Source organism: Odocoileus virginianus, chromosome 32 (assembly GCF_023699985.2).
Source record: "Odocoileus virginianus isolate 20LAN1187 ecotype Illinois chromosome 32, Ovbor_1.2, whole genome shotgun sequence".
In the NCBI taxonomy this organism is placed as follows: Eukaryota; Metazoa; Chordata; class Mammalia; order Artiodactyla; family Cervidae; genus Odocoileus; species Odocoileus virginianus.
In genome coordinates, this window is record NC_069705.1 from 12981731 (window position 1) to 13001824 (window position 20094).

The 20094-nt window shown below is 38.4% G+C and overlaps 1 long non-coding RNA gene across 2 annotated transcripts in view; it reads right to left on the reverse strand.

Annotated features, from left to right (window-relative positions):
• The window catches only part of LOC139032581 (uncharacterized), a 246407-nt gene that overhangs the window by 175183 nt on the left and 51130 nt on the right, over positions 1 to 20094 (reverse strand). Inside the window, exon 4 of one of the 2 annotated variants that reach the window (XR_011485112.1) lies at positions 14783 to 14949. The exons of the other annotated variant lie outside the window; for it this stretch is intronic. This is a non-coding gene — a long non-coding RNA (uncharacterized lncRNA). Of the gene's footprint in view, positions 1 to 14782; positions 14950 to 20094 lie in introns of those variants that run through there. 2 annotated transcript variants of the gene reach the window in all.

The window sequence follows — 20094 nt, forward strand, 5'->3', positions numbered from 1 at the left end:
TCAGCCGCTCAGTCATGTCTGACTCTTTGCAGCCCCATGGACTGCAGCACGCCAGGGTTCCCTGTCCTTCACCATCTCCAGAGCTTGCTCAAACTCATGTCCATTGAGTCGGTGATGCCATCCAACCATCTCATCATCTGCTTCCCCCTTCTCCTCCTGTACTGAATCTTTCCTAGCATCGGGGTCTTTTCCAGTGAATCAGCTCTTTGCATCAGGTGGCCAAAGTACTGGAGCTTCAGCTTCAGCATCAATCCTTCCAATGAATATTCAGAAATGAATTCCTTTAGGATGGACTGGTAGGATCTCCTTGCAGTCCAAGGGACTCTCAACAGTCTTCTCCAACACCACAGTTCAAAAGCATAACTTCTCTAGTACTCAGCTTTCTTTATAGTCCAACTCTCGCATCAGTATTGACTACTGGAAAAACCATAGCTTGGACTGGATGGACCTTTGTCGGCAAAGTGATATCTCTGCTTTTTAAAACTCTGTTTAGTTTTGTCATAGCTTTTCTTCCAAGCAGCAAGCGTCTTTTAATTTCATGACTTCAGTCACTGTCCATAGTGATTTTGGAGTCCAGGAAAGTAAAATTGGCCACTGTTTCAGACTATAAATACACAACTTTATTAATTATTCTAACTTATTACATGAAAAAGTATTTAACACACTTTTGAAATTCATATACATTGTTCATATTCTAAAATGTCAGGACTTTCTACATTTTATTATTTTAAATTTTATTTTTAATTGATATTTTTATGTTGTTGCAATTAACACAAATGTATGATGTTTATACCAATTACTGGTCCTGTAGCAATCAATCAATTGCTTGTATCAAATGCTGAATGCAGCAAAAGTCTCTCACTTAGCAGTTAGAATAACCACATTTTTACTTACATTTATATTAATACTTGCATGTATATAACTCATGTATATTAACTCATATCTATGTATATAATTTACTGGAACACTATCTGAAAGAAAACAGATATAGCTAAGACTTATAATAGTAAGTCATTACATTTTTGTCATTTTAAGTTTGTACTAAAGTTAATCAATATTAAAGGCAATATCTTCACAGAGCTTTTTAGATGCCAAAATAGACATATTTCATCTTTTTTCCTGATTCATGTAAATTGCATCAATGTATATCCTATCTGAAGCAATTTATCCCCTATTTCAAATGGACAAGGATTGCTATTACTTTCACAACCGTTTTTAGTCTCTCCACAACCTTTATAATGAGTAGCTGTGTTTAGAAAGTAGCAGATATATATTAGCACATGAAAGGAACTCTTCCAGCTAGTCTGCATAAACCTTCAACCATGTACCTGATAAACCTGGTTGAACTTGATATACATGCAGGCTGGTATTCAAGTAATGGACACTGCATCTTACCATTAGTCTCTCAAACTCCCTGCTTTCTACTCTTAGAGGAAGAGCAAGTTTCTCAGTGGGGAAAAAAAAAAAACCCAAATACTACAAGTGGGCATTACTTAATTTATTCTTGAATTTTGGCAAACTTTAACACTTTTCTTAATTCTTCCCCATGCTTTTTAAATATCCAAGTAAGTATCTTTTAGTTTAATTTCCTTATAAAAGTTCAAATTGGTTCTGTCTTCCTACTCTTTTTAAGAACTTCTTTGGTAGAACAACTGCATAAAAGGGGAGAAAGAGAGAGAGTGTGTGTGGAGTGTGTGTGTGTGTATGTGTGTGAGAAAGATTGTTGCTGAATCACGCAAAGACGCCGGGGTTCTTGGAATTCAGAGGAGAAGAATTCGATCCGGGTCCAGAGACGAGGCTGGAACACTCAGAGCTTTTGTGTAATAAAGTTTTATTAAAGTATAAAGGAGATAGAGAAAGATTCTGACATAGACATCAGAAGGGGGTAGAAAGAGTACCCCCTTGCTAGTATTAGCAATGGAGTTATATACTCTCCAATGAATCCACAGAATGTCTGGAGATTGTAAAGACCTCACCAGACCTACTCCCATAATTTACATTTTAAGATAACAGAATTAGTCAGGAGGTTTAATCCAGAGACTGTCCTCAGGCAGGATACATCCTTGTAAAGACCAGACCTACTCCCATAATTTATGTTTTAAGATAACAGAATTAGCCAGAGAGTTTAATCCAGAGACTGTCCTCAGGCAGGATGCATTATTGTTATATAATCTTAAGGAATATAGAGGAAAAAAATAGTAAAAAGTTTGTCCTTTCTTCCTCCTTGAGAATTCCAGACCTCTCTCCTTGGGGACCCCTAGACTTCTTTTCAATCTGCCTAGGAAATGACTCTCTCATGCGTGTGTGTGTCACATACTCTTTGAGACTCTATGGACTGGAGCCTGCCATGCTCCACTGCCCATGGAATTTTCCAGGTAGCAATACTGGAGCAGGATGCCATTTCCTCCTCCAGGGGATCTTCCTGACACAGGGATCAAACCTATGTCTCTTGTGTCTCTTGAATTGGCAGGAGGATTCTTTACAACTACATCACCTGGGAAACCCTCTATAAGAAGAGAATAAGATCCCCTAAACTTATCAAGGGCTTCCCATGTGGCACTAGTGGTAAAGAACCCGCCTGCCATATACAGGAGACACAAGAGACTCTGGTTCAATCCCTGGGTTGGGAAGATCCCTTGGAGGAGGAAGTGGTAACCCATTCCAGTATTCTTGCTTGGAGAATCCCATGGACAGAGGAGACTGGTGGGCTACAGTCCACTGGGTTGCAAAGAGTCAGACATAACTCCAGTGATGAGTCTAGGAGATAGAGATCACATGACCCCAAAGTCAAATATTCCCATCTGATACTTTCCTAAAGAAGTTTTCTAACTCTGAACTGAAAAATCAACCTAGGCCTTTGGATTTAAAAACATTAAAGTATCAGTGGGCTCAAAATGCCAGCGCTGATCATATACACCACATTTTTCTTCACTGGGTAGGTAATACAGCATCTCATTTTGATTTTGCAAAGAAAATTATGTGCAGCATGTTAGGGAATAAAATAGCCCAGCAGAAAGGACTCTGAATAGTTCATCTGACTCCATTACTTTTCTCCACTTTAGCATCTTGAAAATCCTGGGACTACCCTGGACAAGAACATCCCATGTTCCCTTCCCATCACTGCGAGTGTTGCAAGGAGGCACAGGCTTCGTGAAACTTCACAGAGAGGTCAGGTTTTTTTGTATGTATGCATACTTGTGCACATGCATGGGTTTGCCACACTTTTATTACCACTAGCCACTGGGGGGAAAAAAAAAACCTCTCTCACCTCTAGCTATCTACTTTGGTAAACTGTAAGTTTGTTTTCTGTGTCCATAAATCCATTTCCATTTTGTAAATAAGCTCATTTGTATCTTTTTAAGATCCCACATATAAGTGATGTCACATGGTTTTTGTCATTCTTTGTCTGACTTATTTCACTTAGTATGATAATCTGTGGGTCCATCTATGTTGCTGTAAATGGCATTATTTCATCCATTTTTATGGCTGAGTAATATTCCCCTGTGTACATGTACCACATCTTCTTTACCCATTCATCTGTCAGTGGACACTTAAGTTGCTTCCATATCTTGGCTATTGTAAATAGTGCTGCCATGAACCCTGAGATGCATGTATCTTTTCAAGGTAGAATCTTCTCCAGATATATGCCCAGAAGTGGAACCGCAGGATCATAGTGTAACATTTTTTTTTTAAGGAACCCCCTCTCTGTTCTCCATAGAGGCTGCATCAACTTCCTTCCCTCATTTTTTACCTTCACTCAGGTGCTGACCACAGGCTGGCGTAAATGACAGATGATGCTAACTTTCAACAGATGTCTTTCTGACCCCAAAGACAGTGGAAATGACAAATAATAACTTTGTAATTACCTTAACTTCAACCAAAGCATAAGCTGAAAAATCAGCAGATGACAGTTACAGGAACATGTGGGACCAACTCCCCCATTAAGCGTGTTTAAGAGTCCCCGGTGCTGTGAAGCTCAGGAGCCGTGCCAAGAGAGCAGGGCAGGCAGCCCACCACGCACCCAACCATCAATCTTCCCGGCCCCGTGATAAACAAACATGATTTTAGCATCTGCACACACAGCTGACGAGAAACAGGGAAACGAAGATTAAATGGGAACTAGGGCACTGTCAGAGCTTGGAGTTTTACAGCGCACTGGATCAGATAAAAGTCCTCTAATTAAAAATACATTTGAAGTGCTCTCATTCTCCTTTCTCTTAAGTTTGATGAGTCTGGTCCTTGAGGAGAAACAATAGGAAAGGCAAATACGGCAAATAGAATTCTGAACTGATGAGAGGAGGACTTGCCTTTTGCTGATGTTCTTGGTTTGAGAAGTGGGTTAGACAGTGCTTGTGAAAGGCAGTGAGCCACTGCTAACCTTGACCAACACATAGCTGTCTAGGCTTTGCACTTTGAGAGCAGAGGGACTGATGAGCGTGGAGTGATTTTTTTTTTTTTTTCAAGAATGTGGAGTCTGTTTGAACTAAGCTTTGAATAAACATCCAGTATACTTGTTTAGTGGGACTAAAAATCCTGACCATGTGTCTACTCTGAGATGGAGGTTAGCCAATCCCCAGGTAGAAACAATTCTCACTTGTAACGGTTAAGTTTATGTGTTGCCCTGATTGGGTCACGGTGTGCCGTTATTTGTTCTACCACTATTCTCAGTATTTCCATTAGGTTTAAACAGGGAAACTGAGTAAAGCAGATGGCCTTTCTAATATGAGTGAACAACATCCAATTAGCTGAAGTCCTGAATAGAACATAATGGGAAATCCTCCTGTAAGTAAGATAAATATCTTTTCTGTCTGATGACCTTCAGACTAGGACATCAGCATTTTTCTTGCCTTTGCTTAAATTGAAAGATCAGCTCCCCCTGGGTTTTGAGCCCGCTGGCCTCCAGACTGGAACTAGACCATCAGTTCTTTTGGTTCTCTGGCTTGCTGACTCACCCTGAAGATCCTGGGAGTTGCCAGTTTTCAAATCTTATGACTGATTTTCTCCCCATAATATCCTCCCACTGATACTAGTTATCCCCCTTGGAGTTCTAACAGAATTAACTCTATGAAGACAATTGTGATCACTTTCTCCAGGCTAACCATCTCCATTTGATGCAATCATTCCTCATTAGACATCCTTTGAGATCATTTCCCCTCACTGTCACTCTTCTGTAAATGTCGTACATCCCATTTAGAGTGTGGTACAGAATCTTCTTTAGGTACAGAGGTACATTATCACCTCCTGAATTCAAATGCTTTATATCCACTTATGCAACATATTTTGGCATCAGTCTTTTTGATGATTATATTTCTGACCCACATTTGCATAAATTCTTCTGCTAAAACATCTTTTTCTTTAAGCTAAGAGTCTTTTAAAGTATAGAAACTTCAGTGATAGTTTCAATTCTTAGCTATAAGCTGCTTTCCTTTGGATCGACATTTCTAGACCAAATCTTTCATCTAAGCTCCAGCACCAATTCAATCACCTCCTGGGCTGTTCACAGTCACCCTCTAGGTATAAGGGCAGGAATTAATGTTTGTTGTATTCACTGCTGTATGTCTGGTGCCTTTGGCACCCAGGAAGCAGTTTCTCTGCAAATATTTTTAAACACATAAATAATTGAATCTAAAGGGCATATGTTCAAATATAGTCTTACCCCCTTTCCTCACTTCCTATATACCCTCTCAGAAAGTGGTACCACCATCCGCACAGGTACCAAAGTCAAAAATCTGAACGTCACCCTGTATCTCTGTTCTACCTCACTTCACATATCCAATTAGATCTGAAGGAACACTGATTGATGTCTCTTCAAGAGTCTTTCAGATCGATCCTTTTGCTCTTTCTCATCATCAGTGACTTAGTGTGGGTCCTCATCTTCTCCTTATTGATGTTTTTCAATGGTCCTCTAAATAGATGGATGACTCCATTCTTGTCCACACTTTTAAAAATCCATCCAGTCTTCCTACTTCCTTCAGGGCTCTCTGAAAAATACAAACCTGTCTAAAGCACAGTACTACCTGAAGGCCTCTCCCCATGATGGCCACAGTGAAGGCCAAGTCCTCAGCAAGGCATTCATCATTCCAAGCTCCTTCTTGGTCTGAGCATTTTCTACGTTCCCGGCTTCACTCTTCTTCACTTCCCCACCCAGTGCCCTATTCCTCAGCCTTAAGGAGCAAGCACACTCTCCCCTCTGACCTATCCATGTGTTTCTTGCTTTTGTTTCTTCTCTGTATCTATACAGTTAACTACAATTCACTAAACCATTCAGGCGGTGGTTGCTGGTCATCCTCAGGCTAGGTAAGATACCCTGTCTGCACTCACAGAACACCTGTGCCAACGCTGACTGTACACAACCATAATAAAGTGTGATGGGGCCTCACTCACGCTTGATTCTAAAATTGTATGAATTTGTATCCTCAGTGCTCATCCCAGTTTTTAGGACATAGTAAGTTCTCAGTTGAATGAAGCAGGTGGCAAAGTAGAGAAAGGAAAAGGACCGAGTGGGAGGGATATATTCCGGAAAAAATTGACCCCTGTGAACAAAGACACAGGGTTCGAGACCATTGCTTGTGTCTCGGGGAGGGGGAGCTAGGCATGGAGTTCAGGAAGGGAAGTGGGGAGCAGAGGAAAGAAAGCTGTTCTTTATGAATGTCTAAGGTCGGTGAGTTGCCACTTGGCCATCCTGCTGACTCAGTGTTCTGCTTCTCGCCTTCCAGCAAGCAATAAATTATACACAAGATAACCAAATTTCTTCGGAGGGTCCCAAGTCTCACATTTTGCACTGTCTCTCCTTCATCAGCAATAACACACAAACCTGCTGAGTTCAGCACATATTATCTTGTTAGCAAGGTTTTCCCTTCACCGCTACCTCTTTGCAACTCAATCTCTCTAATGCTGACTGCTAAAATGGCTGGAGGTCCAGATGTAGAGTCAACATCTGAGTCAGGATCTCTAAAATCTGTGCCAGCATTGTGGAAATGTTCTGGGAGCTGTGATAATGGTTTATCTCCAGCACATTTACTGGAATATGCCAAAACCCTGAATAAAAATAACTCACATTTGTAGAGTACTTTCCTTGTAGCAGGTATTGTTCTAAATCTTCCACATGATTTAACTCACAAAATTCCTATGAGATACATATCCTTATTATCCCCACTTTACAGATAAAGTCATTGAGGCACAGAGAAGTTGAGAACTCTCTACAGGGTCACACAGTAGACAAGAGTGGGAATTAAGAGTTTTTTGTTGGAATTAGAATTTTTTTTTTTGAATTAGACTTTTCTAAATGATGTTCCAGAATCTATGAACTTAATGATTTTCCTATGGTTGTTCTTAAAAATAAGCAAGAAATTCAGGGCTGAAAAAGAGAATACAGCTTTTAATATTGACTTTGCGAAAAGTATATGATTTTGGTTAAGTCAGAACTCCATGAAAATTAATTTATTTTCAGTACCATGCCAAAATTTGTGTACAAGAGCAGGCTTCAAACATTTTTACTTCCACAGCCTCATATATAAATTTTAAAAATTACTGTGTCCCCTTGAACAGTTTAAAAGTATATCTAGATTTTCAATAATATGTTCACATTTGCAAAAATATTTTTTAATATTTCCTAAATATAGATTTTCATTTATTTATTTACTTTTAGATTTTTAAATTAAATGCTTGTATTATTTATTAAATATAGGCACTTCAGGTCTCTTCTGGTTACTGTTTGTATGGTACATTTTGTTCCTTTCTTAAAATTCCAATCTGTCTGTACCTCTGACTCTAAACTAAGTCTATTGTAGAGAAAATTATCATAAATCTTTTTTTATTGAAGTATAGTTGATTTACAATGTTGTTGTAGATTCAGGCATATAGTAAGTATCATTAAATCTTGTCTTTTCTTATCTAGACTGATCATTTATATGTTTGATTGAAGTCTTTAGTGCATTCATACTTAATATAATATTGATATTGTTGGATTGACATCTGTCATTTTGCAACTTGTTTTCTGTATGTTTCATGTATTTTTTTCTCTTTACCACCTCTTTTTGTGTTAAACCAACATTTTTTTCATTAACCATTTAATTACTGTTGAAATATTATTCTAAATTTTTAAATTTAACTTTCAAAGTGGCTTACACTAGACATCACAACATACATCTTCTTTAAAAATAAAAATTGTATATGTTTAAGGTGTAAAGTATGATGTATGTGTATATATATATATATATATATATATATGTAGAAGACAATGATTACTACAGTCAAGCTAAGTAATATATCCACCTTTGTACAGTTACAATTTTTTGTGTATCCTGAGGTCACCTGAGATCTACTCTCTTAGCAAATTTCCAGGATGCAATGTAATATTATAGAATAAGTCTCGTACATACCAAAGGGTTCCATTTCGAGAGTGTGTTTTTAAGTCTAATTCATTCATAAGTCCAACAAAGTCTGCCTATGTACTCAACTAACACAATTGGCTATGCAGTACTGTACTGTAATAGGTTTATAATACTTTTCACACAAATAATACATTAAAAACAAGCAAACAATAAAGAAAACATTTTTAATCTTACAGTACAGTACCTAGAAAAGTACAGTCCTAGAACACAACAGCTGGCAAACAGGCGCTGACATCAAGCGAACAGGCAAGATTCTTGTGTTACTGACTGCAGGAGAGCGAGGATGGGGAGAGGTGCAGTCCTCCTGCCCCCGGTACAGTACTGTACAGTAAGGGACACAAACGCACAACCACTTGTAGAGGATGCACACGTGTGACCACGTACACCAGACGTGAACTAACGTATGTGACTGTTCATGCGAACGCGCTCTGGAATCTTTGAACGCTCTCAGCTTGAAGGTTCGTATGCCGGGGACTTACTGTGCTCTGTTAAACACTACTACATGTTAGATCTCTAGACTTACTCACCCTACATAACTGCAGATTTGCATCCTCTGGCCAGCATCTCCCCACTTACCCCACCTTCTGATCTCAATATAGCACTATCCACTTCAGATTCTACTGACCTAATTCTGCTAAAATAGAGCTCCATTCCCCTCTTTGTGCTATTATTGTCATGTTATTGTATCTACAACTGAATGCTGTAATAATCTTATAATCATTGCTTTAAACAATCTGATGGGTATTTCTAAGAAATCAAGAGAAAACAAAAATATATGGTGGGAGTAATTTTTATTTACCCAAAATCTAAATTTCTCTACTCTTCATTCTTTCTTGTGTACTTGATTTCACACTGAGTGTCATTTCCTTGCAGCATAAAGGACACTCTTCTAGTACAGGTAGCTGTAGACTTCCCCCAGTTATTATTTATCTATGAGTGTCTTTTTTCTACATATTTCCAAAGAATAGTTTTGCTAGATAAAGTATCACTGATGGACAGTTTATGAATTTACTATCCACTAAGTGTGAGACAATTACAGCTTGGCATAGGACACCCCAAAGAAAAATCAATCAGTTCAGTACAGCCGCTCAGTCATCTACGATCAATCGTGACCCCATGCACTGCAGCACACCAAGCTTCCCTGTCCATCACCAACTCCCGGGGCTTGCTTAAACTCATGTCCATTGAGTCAGTGATGCCATCCAACCATCTCATCCTCTGTCATCCCCTTCTCTTGCCTTCAATCTTTCCCAGCATCAGAGTCTTTTCCAAGGAGTCAGTTCTTCGAATCAGGTGGCCAAAGTATTGGAGTTCCAGCTTCAGCATCAGTCCTTCTAATGAATATTTAGAACTGATTTCTTTCAGGATTGACTAGTTTGATCTCCTTGCAGTCCAAGAGACTCTCAACAGTCTTCTCCAACACCACAGTTCAAAAGCATCAATTCTTCAGTGCTCATCTTTCTTTACAATCCAACTCTCACAATCATACATGACTACTAGAAAAACCATAGCCTTGACTAGATGGACCTTTGGTGGCAAAGTAATGTCTCTTGTTTTTAATATGCTCTCTAGGTTGGTTAGAGCTTTTCTTTCCAGAAGCAAGGATCTTTTAATTTCAAGACTGCAGTCACCATCTGCAGTGATTTTGGAGCCCAAGAAAAGAAGGTCTATCACTTTCCCCATCTATTTGCCATGAAATCATAGGATCATATCATTTTTTGAATGTTGAGTTTTAAGCCAGCTTTTTCACTCTCCTCTTTCACTTTCATCAAGAGACTCTTTTGTTCCTCTTTGCTTTCTGCCATAAGGGTGGTGTCATCTGCATATCTGAGGTTATTGATATTTCTCCTGGCAGTCTTTCTCCAGCTTGTGCTTCATCCAGCCGAGCATTTTGCATGATGTACTCTGCATACAAGCTAAATAAACAGGGTGACAATAACAGCCTTGACATACTCCTTTCCCAATTTGGGACCAGTCCATAGTTCCATGTTTGGTTCTAACTGTTGCTTCTTGACCTGCATACAGATTTCTCAGGAGGCAGGTCAGGTGTCCTGGTATTCCCACCTCTTCAAGAATTTTCCACAGTTTGTTGTGATCCACACAGTCAAAGGCTTTGGCATAGTCAATAAAGCAGAAGTAGATGTTTTTCTGGAACTCTCTTGCTTTTTCGATGATGAAGCGGATGTTGGCAACTTGATCTCTAGTTCCTCTGCCTTTTCTAAATCCAGCTTGAACATCTGGAAGTTCATAGTTCATGTACTTTTGAAACCTGGCTTGGAAAATTTTGAGCATTACTTTGCTAGCATGTGAGATGAGTGCAATTGTGCAGTAGTTCGAACATTCTTTGGCATTGCCTTTATTTAGAATTAGAATGAAAACTGACCTTTTCCAGTCCTGTGGCCACTGCTGAGTTTTCCAAATTTGCTGGCATATAGTGTGCAGCACTTTAATAGCATCATCTTTTAAGATTTGAAATAGCTCAACTGGAATTCCATCACCTCCACTAGCTTTGTTCATAGTGATACTTCATAAGGCCCACTTGACTTTGCATTCCAGGATGTCTGGTTCTAGGTGAGTGATCACACCATCGTGGTTAACTGGGTCATGAAGATCTTTTCTGTATAGTTTTTCTGTGTATTCTTGCCACCTCTTCTTAATATCTTCTTCTTCTGTTAGGTCCATACCATTTCTGGCCTTTATTGTGTCCATTTTTGCATGAAATGTTCCCTTGGTATCTCTAACTTTCTTGAAGAGATATCTAGTCTTTCCCATTCTATTGTTTTCCTCTATTTCTTTACATTGATCACTGAGGAAGGCTTTCTTTTTTTTTTTTTTTTTTTTTGTAATGCCAGATGTTAATTTAATACTAAATGTTTCTTGGGTCATATGAATCCAAAATCCATTTAGCTTTTATTTAGAAATGTTTAATTTGTAAGCACTTTTGAAAAAGGCAGTTAAATAGAGCTCACCTACAAATTAACCTGAGCAATACATATGTCCCAATAGAGATCTCATAGTTTCATTTTAAAACTTAGTCATAAAACAGGCATTGCAATGCAAAACTTACCAGCTTAGAGACATCTGAGGACTTCCCTGGTGGTCCAGTAGCTAAGACTCCATGCTTCCAATGCAGGGGGCCCAGCTTCCATTCCTGGATGGGAGCCTAAATCCCACTTTCCACAACTAAGAGTCATTGCAGCCAAATAAATAATAATAAATGTTTCTTTTTTAAAAAATACATAAATAGCAGGTAGAACTGCTAGATTTACAGGCTTTTAACAGGGTTAGACTTAGAATATAGGAGAAAAATCCCCAAATTTAGAAGAATGTAGACTGTCAAATCCTGTTAGCAGCACTCAGTAAAATTTCTTTACTTCTCACATACCATCTACCCTGTCTCCTGCGCTAGCAACAAGATCCTTTCTGTGTCTCTAAACATCTATACCATATCTCTATGGCAGCCTGTGCTGATGAAAAAAAAAAAAAAAATAGGACACTTGTGAGGCTTACAAGCAGAGGGGGAGAGGGTGCCGCCCAGAGTAATTAGTGGGCTACAGTTTTATAATAAAAGGAGAAGTGGGAGGGGGAGAGTGTCCTTATCTCTTCTGCTTCCTCTTCTTGAGTTGTTGTTCAAGTCATGTCCAACTCTTTGTGACCCCATGGACTGCAGCACACCAGGCTTCCCTGTCCTCCACCATCTCCCGGAGCTTTCTCAAACTCATGTCCATTGAGTCAGTGATGCCATCCAACCATCTCATCCTCTGTGGCCCCATTCTCCTCCTGCCTTCAATCTTTCCCAGCATCAGGGGCTTTTCCAATGAGTCACTTCTTTGCATCAGGTGGCCAAAATATTGGAGCTTCAGCTTCAGTCCTTCCAATGAATATTTCAGGTTGATCTGCTTTACGTTTGGCTGATTTGATCTTACTGCAGTCCTAGGGACTCTCAAGAGTCTTCTCCAACACCATCACTCAAAAGCATCCATTCTTCAATGTTCAGCCTTCTTTATGGCCCAACTCTTACATCCATAAGTGACTACTGGAAAAACCATAGCTTTGACTAGATGGACCTTTGTAGACAAAGTAATGTCTCTGCTTTTTAATATGCTTTCTAGATTGGTCATAGTTTTTCTTCCAAGGAGCAAGTGTCTTTTAATTTCATGGCTGCAGTCACCATCTGCAGTGATTTTGGAGCCTAAGAAATGAAAATTTCTCACTGTTTCCATTGTTTCCCCATCTACTTGCCATGAAGTGATGGGACTGGATGGCATGATCTTAGTTTTTTAATGTTCAATTTTAAGCCATCTTTTTTGCTCTCCTCTTCCATTTCAGTTCCTCTTCACTTTCTGCCATAAGGGTGGTGTCATCTGCATATCTGAGCTTATTGATATTTCTCCCAGCAATCTTGATTCCAGCTTGTGCTTCATCCAACCCAGCATTTTGCATGATGTACTCTGAATGAGGAAGGCTTTCTTATCTCTCCTTGCTATTCTTTTGAACTTTGCGTTCAAATGGGTATGTCTTTCCCTTTCTCCTTTGCCTTTTGCTTTTCTTCTTTTCTCAGCTATTTGTAAGGCCTCCTCAGACAACCATTTTGCCTTTTCACATTCCTTTTTCTTGGGGATGGTCTTGATAACTGCCTCCTGTACAATGTCATGAAACTCCTTCCATAATTCTTCAAGCACTCTATCAGATCAAATCCCTTGAATCTATTTGTCACTTCCACTGTATAATCATAAGGGATTTGATTTAGGTCATACCTGAATGGTCTAGTGGTTTTCCCTACTTTCTTCAGTTTAAGTCTGAATTTGGCAATAAGGTGTTCATGATTTGAGCAACAGTCGGTTCCCAGTCTTGTGTTTGCTGACTGTAAAGAGCTTCTCCATCTTCCGCTTCAAAGAATGCTATCAATCTGATTTCAGTATTGACCATTAGGTGATGTCCAGGTGTAGATTCATCTCTTGTGTTGTTGAAAGCAGGTGTTTGCTATGACCAGTGTGTTCTTTTGGCAAAATTCTGTTAGATTTGGCCCTGCTTCATTTTGTACCCCAAGGCCAAACTTGCCTGTTACTCCAGGTATTACTTGATCTCCTACTTTTGCATTCCAGTTCCCTATGATGAAAATGACATCTTTTTTTTATATTAGTTCTAGAAGTTCTTGCAGGGCTTCATATAACTGTTCAACTTAATCTTCTTCAGCATTAGTGCTTGGGGCACAGACTTGTATTACTGTGATACTGAATGGTTTGCCTTGGAAACAAAGAGATCATTCTGTCATTTTTGAGACTGCATGCAAGTACGGCATTTTGTACTCTTTTGTTGACCGTGAGGGCTACTCCATTTCTTCTAAGGAATTCTTGCCCACAGTAGTAGATATAATGGTCATCTGAAATAAATTCATCCATTCCAGTCCATTTTACCTCACTGATTCCTAAAATGTCTATGTTCATTCTTGCCATCTGCTGTTGACCACTTCCAATTTACCTTGATTAATGGACCTAACATTCCAGGTTCCTATGCAGTATTGCTCTTTACAGCATCATACCTTACTTCCATCATCAGTCACATCCACAACTGGGCATTGTTTTTGCTTTGGCTCCGTCTCTTTATTTTTTCTGGAGTTATTTCTCCACTAATCTCCAGTATCATATTGGGTACCTACCGACCTGGGAAGTTCATCTTTCAGTGTCATAACTTTTTGCCTTATCGTACTGTTCATGGGGGTCCTAATGGTAAGAATACTGAAGTGGTTTGCCATTCCCTTCTCCAGCGGACCACATTTTGTCTGAAATCTCCACCAAGACCTGTCTTGGGTGGCCCTACACGGCATGGCTCATAGTTTCATTGAGTTTAGACAAGGCTGTGGTCCATGTGATCAGTTTGGTTAGTTTTCTGTGATTGTGGTTTTCATTCTGTCTGCCCCTCTGATGAATAAGGATAAGAGGATTATGGAAGCTTCCTAATGGGAGAGACTGGCTGCAGGGGCAACTGACTGTGGGGGAAACCAAAATATTATATCTTTCAGATATTCAGCTGCTATGAAATATCCATGGTCTATTATAGCTGAAAAATGGATTTTCTTTTTTAGAATAGGGATTCTCAGAGTTTTTCTAGTGCTAAAATGGGTCCTGACTCTTGAAGAAGAAGATAGAGCTTAACACACTTCTAGAAGTTTTTTGACAACTTTTTCTACTGAGCATCTGACTAGTGTTCTACAAACAATACATTGAAAACTGTAAATCCAGTTTGGATAAGTAAACTGAGGCACAGAAACAAATGGCGTGGGAGCCCATGGATAAAGTAATTACACAAGGAAAACAAGGGCAGGAAGACATATTTCCATCCTATGCACCCCCAGCAGCCTCATAAGGGAGACCATTTCACTGGAGAAGCAAGAGTTATGACATTTATTGATAGTCAAGGAAATACATTTTATTTATTATTGGATTGCTGTTGTTGACTACTGCTCTCTGTTTGACCACACAGCTTGATAAGATCTTGAACTTAATCTGTTATCTTCACCTTAATGCAACCACAGGCTTGACTGTTATAGTTCACACTGAAAAGAAAAAATATTTGCATTTGAAACACTCCTATTTTATAATTACATTTTGATTGCTGAGGCATTATCTGGGCATCCTGCAAAGCTCAACTAATGCAAACCTAATTCCCCTTTAATACCAATCCCAGGAGGAGTTTAACTTGAAAACAGTAAGATTTATTTTTGAGTCTGTAGATTATTTTTAAAAATTTAGTTGTTAGATTTTATGTACTGTATAAGGAAGAAAACAGATCATCAGAAAGCTTTGTTATTTCTTCTTTTCCAAAGGAGGCAGGAAAGGCACAAAGCTCCCAGTTATCAGTTAAATAGTCTGGAAGATGATGGCAGAGCAAACAGGTGCACCATTGCACAATCACACAATGCCTCGGGTAAGATATATGGGAATAGGACATATTTCTTCCATAATTGTAATTATTAGGGTGATTAACATTTATTGAACTCTTTCTATATACCATTTCTTCTGCACAACAATCCAAAGAGGTAGCTACCACTAAGTATCTTCCTTATAAAACCTGGCAAATCAAGCCAGAAAGATTAGGTAACATGTTTAAGATGCATCGCTGTGTCTTTTCTATGACTCGACATCTATGCTTTTAACCACTGTTCTATATGTGGACAACCACACAGCAGTGATTCTCTTTTAAGTGTGATCCACTTACAAGCATCATCCATATGGCCTAAGAACTAGATGGAAAGACCTTCTGAAGCAGAAACTCTGGGGATGGGACAAGCATCAGGTTTTCACCAACCCTCCAGTTGATGCTGAGTTTCTCTAAAACTTACGAACCATTTCCATGCAGCATGATACTCACTTAATGTGTTTTTGGTTGAGGTGTATTTTAAAAGACACTATAAAGGATTTTTTTTATTACACATTACAGACCCATCATTCAAATAGCCAAGGTCAATCTTCAGAGCACATTATAGCAGACACCTTAAATTTTATTTATAAAATCAGTCTAACATATTGTTTTGCTCCTGTCTGTCTTCTTTCCTACCTCATCAAGTATTCCCAGGGCCCCTGCACTTGTATGAGTGACTGACTCTGCTGCTTTGGGAAAAGACAATCCTACTTCCCTTCATGCTTTCTGAGCCCCAGTGTCCTCATGAGTCTATCCCACCCATTTAGGAGTCATCAGTGTCCAGCACAGCCTCTGGCACATCACAGACAGTTAATAACCATTAATGAAATCATTTGTTAAACTGCTATAAACTCTGGAGCAGATTTTCAGTGATTATTCTAGGGATGTTTCTGAGCGTGGATTTGTAATACTTGCTGACTAAATATTTGGGTACAACAAAGAGTCTATCAAAGCTGGATATCATTGTATTTCCATAACATATACACTAGCAATGTGGTCATTTGTCTTCAAAGATGGATTCTCCAGTGAACCACGCTGAACTAATTTTTGAGTTTTTTTATTTTCATTTTTTCATGTTTATTTTGTTTAATGGAGTATAGTTACTTTACACTGCTGGGTCCATTTCTGCTGTACATCAAAGTGATTCAGCTCTATGTATATATATGTTCCCTCTGTTTTGGATCTCCTTCCCATTTAAGTCACCACAGAGAACCTATTACAACTCTACAGAGCACCTAGTATAGTTCCCTGTGCTATACAGTAAGTTCTCATTAGTTATCCATTTTATACACAGTATCAATAACATATATGTGTCAATCCCCACCTCCCAGTTCATCCCTCCACCCCCCTGCTCCCCTTGGTATCCACATGCTTGTTCCCTATGTCTGTGTCTCTATTTCTGCTTTGCAAATAAGATCATCTGTACCATTTTTCTAGATTCCACATATATGCATTAATATACAATATAATTTTGAAACTGAATCATTTGAGAATGGAGTTTCTGCCTTGGTTTCTTGAAATATGTATTCAAGGGAAAACCAGACACCACACAAAGAGTCTATACTGAGACCTTTGTGCTATAAGGGAATCCAAAGTAGCTAGTCAAATGGAGAGGCTCTGTGGATAGATAGAAAGGTCCAGTCAACCCCTAACTGTCCTGGGCCTTCTAGATGAGGCACAAGACTTGGGAGTGGAAAGCTATCACGGACATCCAGCCTAATGAGCCTTCAGCTGGGATACATCTGCCATCTGACTACAACCATATGGATGACCTCAGACAAGAAGAGCCCACATAAGCACAGCCACTCACAAAACGGTAAGCAACAATAATGCATTGTTGTTTTAAGTCACTACATCTTGAGGCAGTTTGTTATATAGCAAGCACTAATTGTAACAATAGGTCAGGGTTTAAAAGTATGGCATATGCTGAACATATGTCATGGCGCCTAAAGGTAATACAATCAGCTAAGGGAGATGGGTAAAATCTATGTATAATTCATTTCCTTTTCTTAGCTTTAGTAACACATTACTGTTGCTTAAATGTGGACTCTAAGTGCTCTTATTATGAGTATAAAAACTAAATTTGCATAGAAGGCAAGGTGGCATATTGCATATTTCAGTGGAGTTAGAAATTTCATTAACAGTACAAGGAGTATTTTTATGAGTATCCATGAAAGGAAAAAAAGGATAAAATTTGTATCCTGTTTAAAATTTTATAACTTGAGTTACACTGTACATTAAGTAGATCAGTTCCCAATACAACCTAAGAAAAGTGACTAAACGTTGACTGGTACTGCTTCCAGAAAGCTGTGAAGATTTGTATCATGTGAATCAGCCTCTTCATGAAATCAGACACACACATAATCCACCATCCACACTGGGACCTTCCCTGAGATACTCCGTAAGCCCACCTGGTTGATTTTATTTAGCTTAACATTTGTCAAATTCCTAACCCTGAACAATTTTTATTTTACAATTAATTTTTTTCATCCGTGTTGTTATACATGACAGAATGTCCTTCCTTTCACAAGGCTGGACAGTATTTCTATGATAGACTGATAGATATACATGTACCTATACAAAGTGCATGTATCTCATCAAGGTCCTGATTCCAGTGGCTTTGACTATAACTGGAAGAAGACTTGCTGGATCATGTGGTGGACATAGTTTTAATACTCTGAGAAGCCTCGACATTCTTCTATGGGGGCTGCACCAACCTGCATCCCAACAACAGTGCCTTTTCAGAACAGGTTCCCTTTTCTCCAGTTTTGCTAACACTTGCTATCTTTTGCCTTGTTGCTTACAGCCATTATGACAGGTAGGAGGTGACACCTCATGGTTTTGACTTGCATCACTTTCCAGATATTTAGTGATGTCCATCATGTTTTCACATACCTATTGTCTATTTGTAGGTCTTCTTTAGACAAATGTCTAGTCAGTGCCTCTGACCATTTTTCAATCAGATTGATTTTTTTTTGCTGCTGAATTGTACTAATTCTTTATATATTTTGAATATTAACTCCTCATCAGATAAACTATTTCAATTTGAAAACATTTCTCTCATTCCATAGGTTGCCTTTTTATTTTATGGATTTTTTTTTTTTTTTTTTTTTTTTTTTTGCTGTGAGATGTTTTTAGTTTGATATAGTTCTGGTGGTTAATTTTTGCTTTTGTTGCCTGTACTTTTTGTTGCATTATCGAAAAAAAGTTGCTGCCAAGACTAATATTAAGGAGATTTAGCCCCATGTTTTCATCTTGAAATTTTACATGTTCAGTTCTTATGTTTAAGTCTTTAACCCATTTTGAGTTAATTTCTGTGAGTGGTGTAAAGTAGGTGTCAAATTTCCTTGTTGGGTGCTTACTTAGTTTTCTCAGCACTATTTAAGTTAAGAACTATCCTTTCCTCATTAAGTATGGTAGGTTCCACTGTCAAACATTCACTGACTGTATTTTAGGGTTATGTCTGAACTCTCAAGTGTGTTCCATTGGTCTCTTTGTTTTTATGCCAGGACCATATTATTTTGATTACTATAGCTTTTCCTATTTTCCATAATGCTATCCTCTTGTTCCTGTTCTATATTATTTGTGAATCTACTGTAGGTGTTTGTTTTGTCGTTACTGTGAGGCTTACATAAAACACTAAACATAATGCACTATTTACACTGATAATTTACCTTTGCACACAAAAACTACCCTTTTACTCCTTTTTTATGTTTCCAATGCCACAATTTACATATTTTGTTGAAATTGTGTATCCATTAACAAATTATTGTAGTATAGCTGTTTTTTAGTATTTTGTCTTTAACCTTTATACTACAGTTAAGTAGTTAATAGACAACCATATTTCAGCATTATTAGTTGCCAAGTCTGAATCTGACCATATGATTAACTTTATTAGTATGTTGTATATTTTCATGTGTTTTCACGTTACTAGTTAGCATCCTTTCATGTCAGCTTAAAGAATTCTTTTCAGCATTTCTTATAAGACAGGCTTAGTGGTGGTAAACTCCTCAGGCTTCATTTGTTAGGAAAAGTCTTTATTTCACCTTCGTTTCTGAAAGACAGCATTTTCTTTGTTGGATAAAGTATTCTTGTTGGCATTTTATTTCCTTCATCGCTTTGAATTTATCATCCTGTTCTTTGCTGGACCACAAGATCTGTGGTCCAGCTGATCTGTACAAATCCACTTTAGTGGTTTGAGAATCTCCTTTTTCTCTTGCCACTTTTAAAATTCTGTCTTTGTTTTAGAAAGTTTCATTTTAGTGGATCTTGGAAAAGTTAGTTTGGGATTGAAATTTTTTGGTACTGATTAGTTTTATGAAGTTAGACTTCCAAATATATCCCCAGGTTTGAGAAGTTTTCAGTCCTTAAATAAGCTTTCTGTCTCCTTTCCCCTTTCCTGTCCTTCTGGGACTCCAGTGTGCACACATCACTTTCTCTTGATGTCATTCCACCAGTCCCATGGGCTTTCTTCATTCCTCTTCATTCTTTTTGCTCCTCTGATTAATTTCAGTTGCTTTGTCTTCTCAGTTGTACTCTTCTCCTCTGTTTGGACAAATCTGCTATTAAAAATTTCTATTGAATTTTTTAGTCCAGTTGTATTCTCTGTCTCCAAAAAATTCATCTTTGATTCTTTTTAATGTTTTCTGTATCTTTGTTGAGCTTCTCAATTTTATCTCATATGTTTTTCCTATTACTGTTAAGAAGTTTCTCTGTATTCTCCTGCAGCTCGCTGAGCAATTGTTGTGAATTCCTTGTCCCCCAAGAAATTCTTGGACCT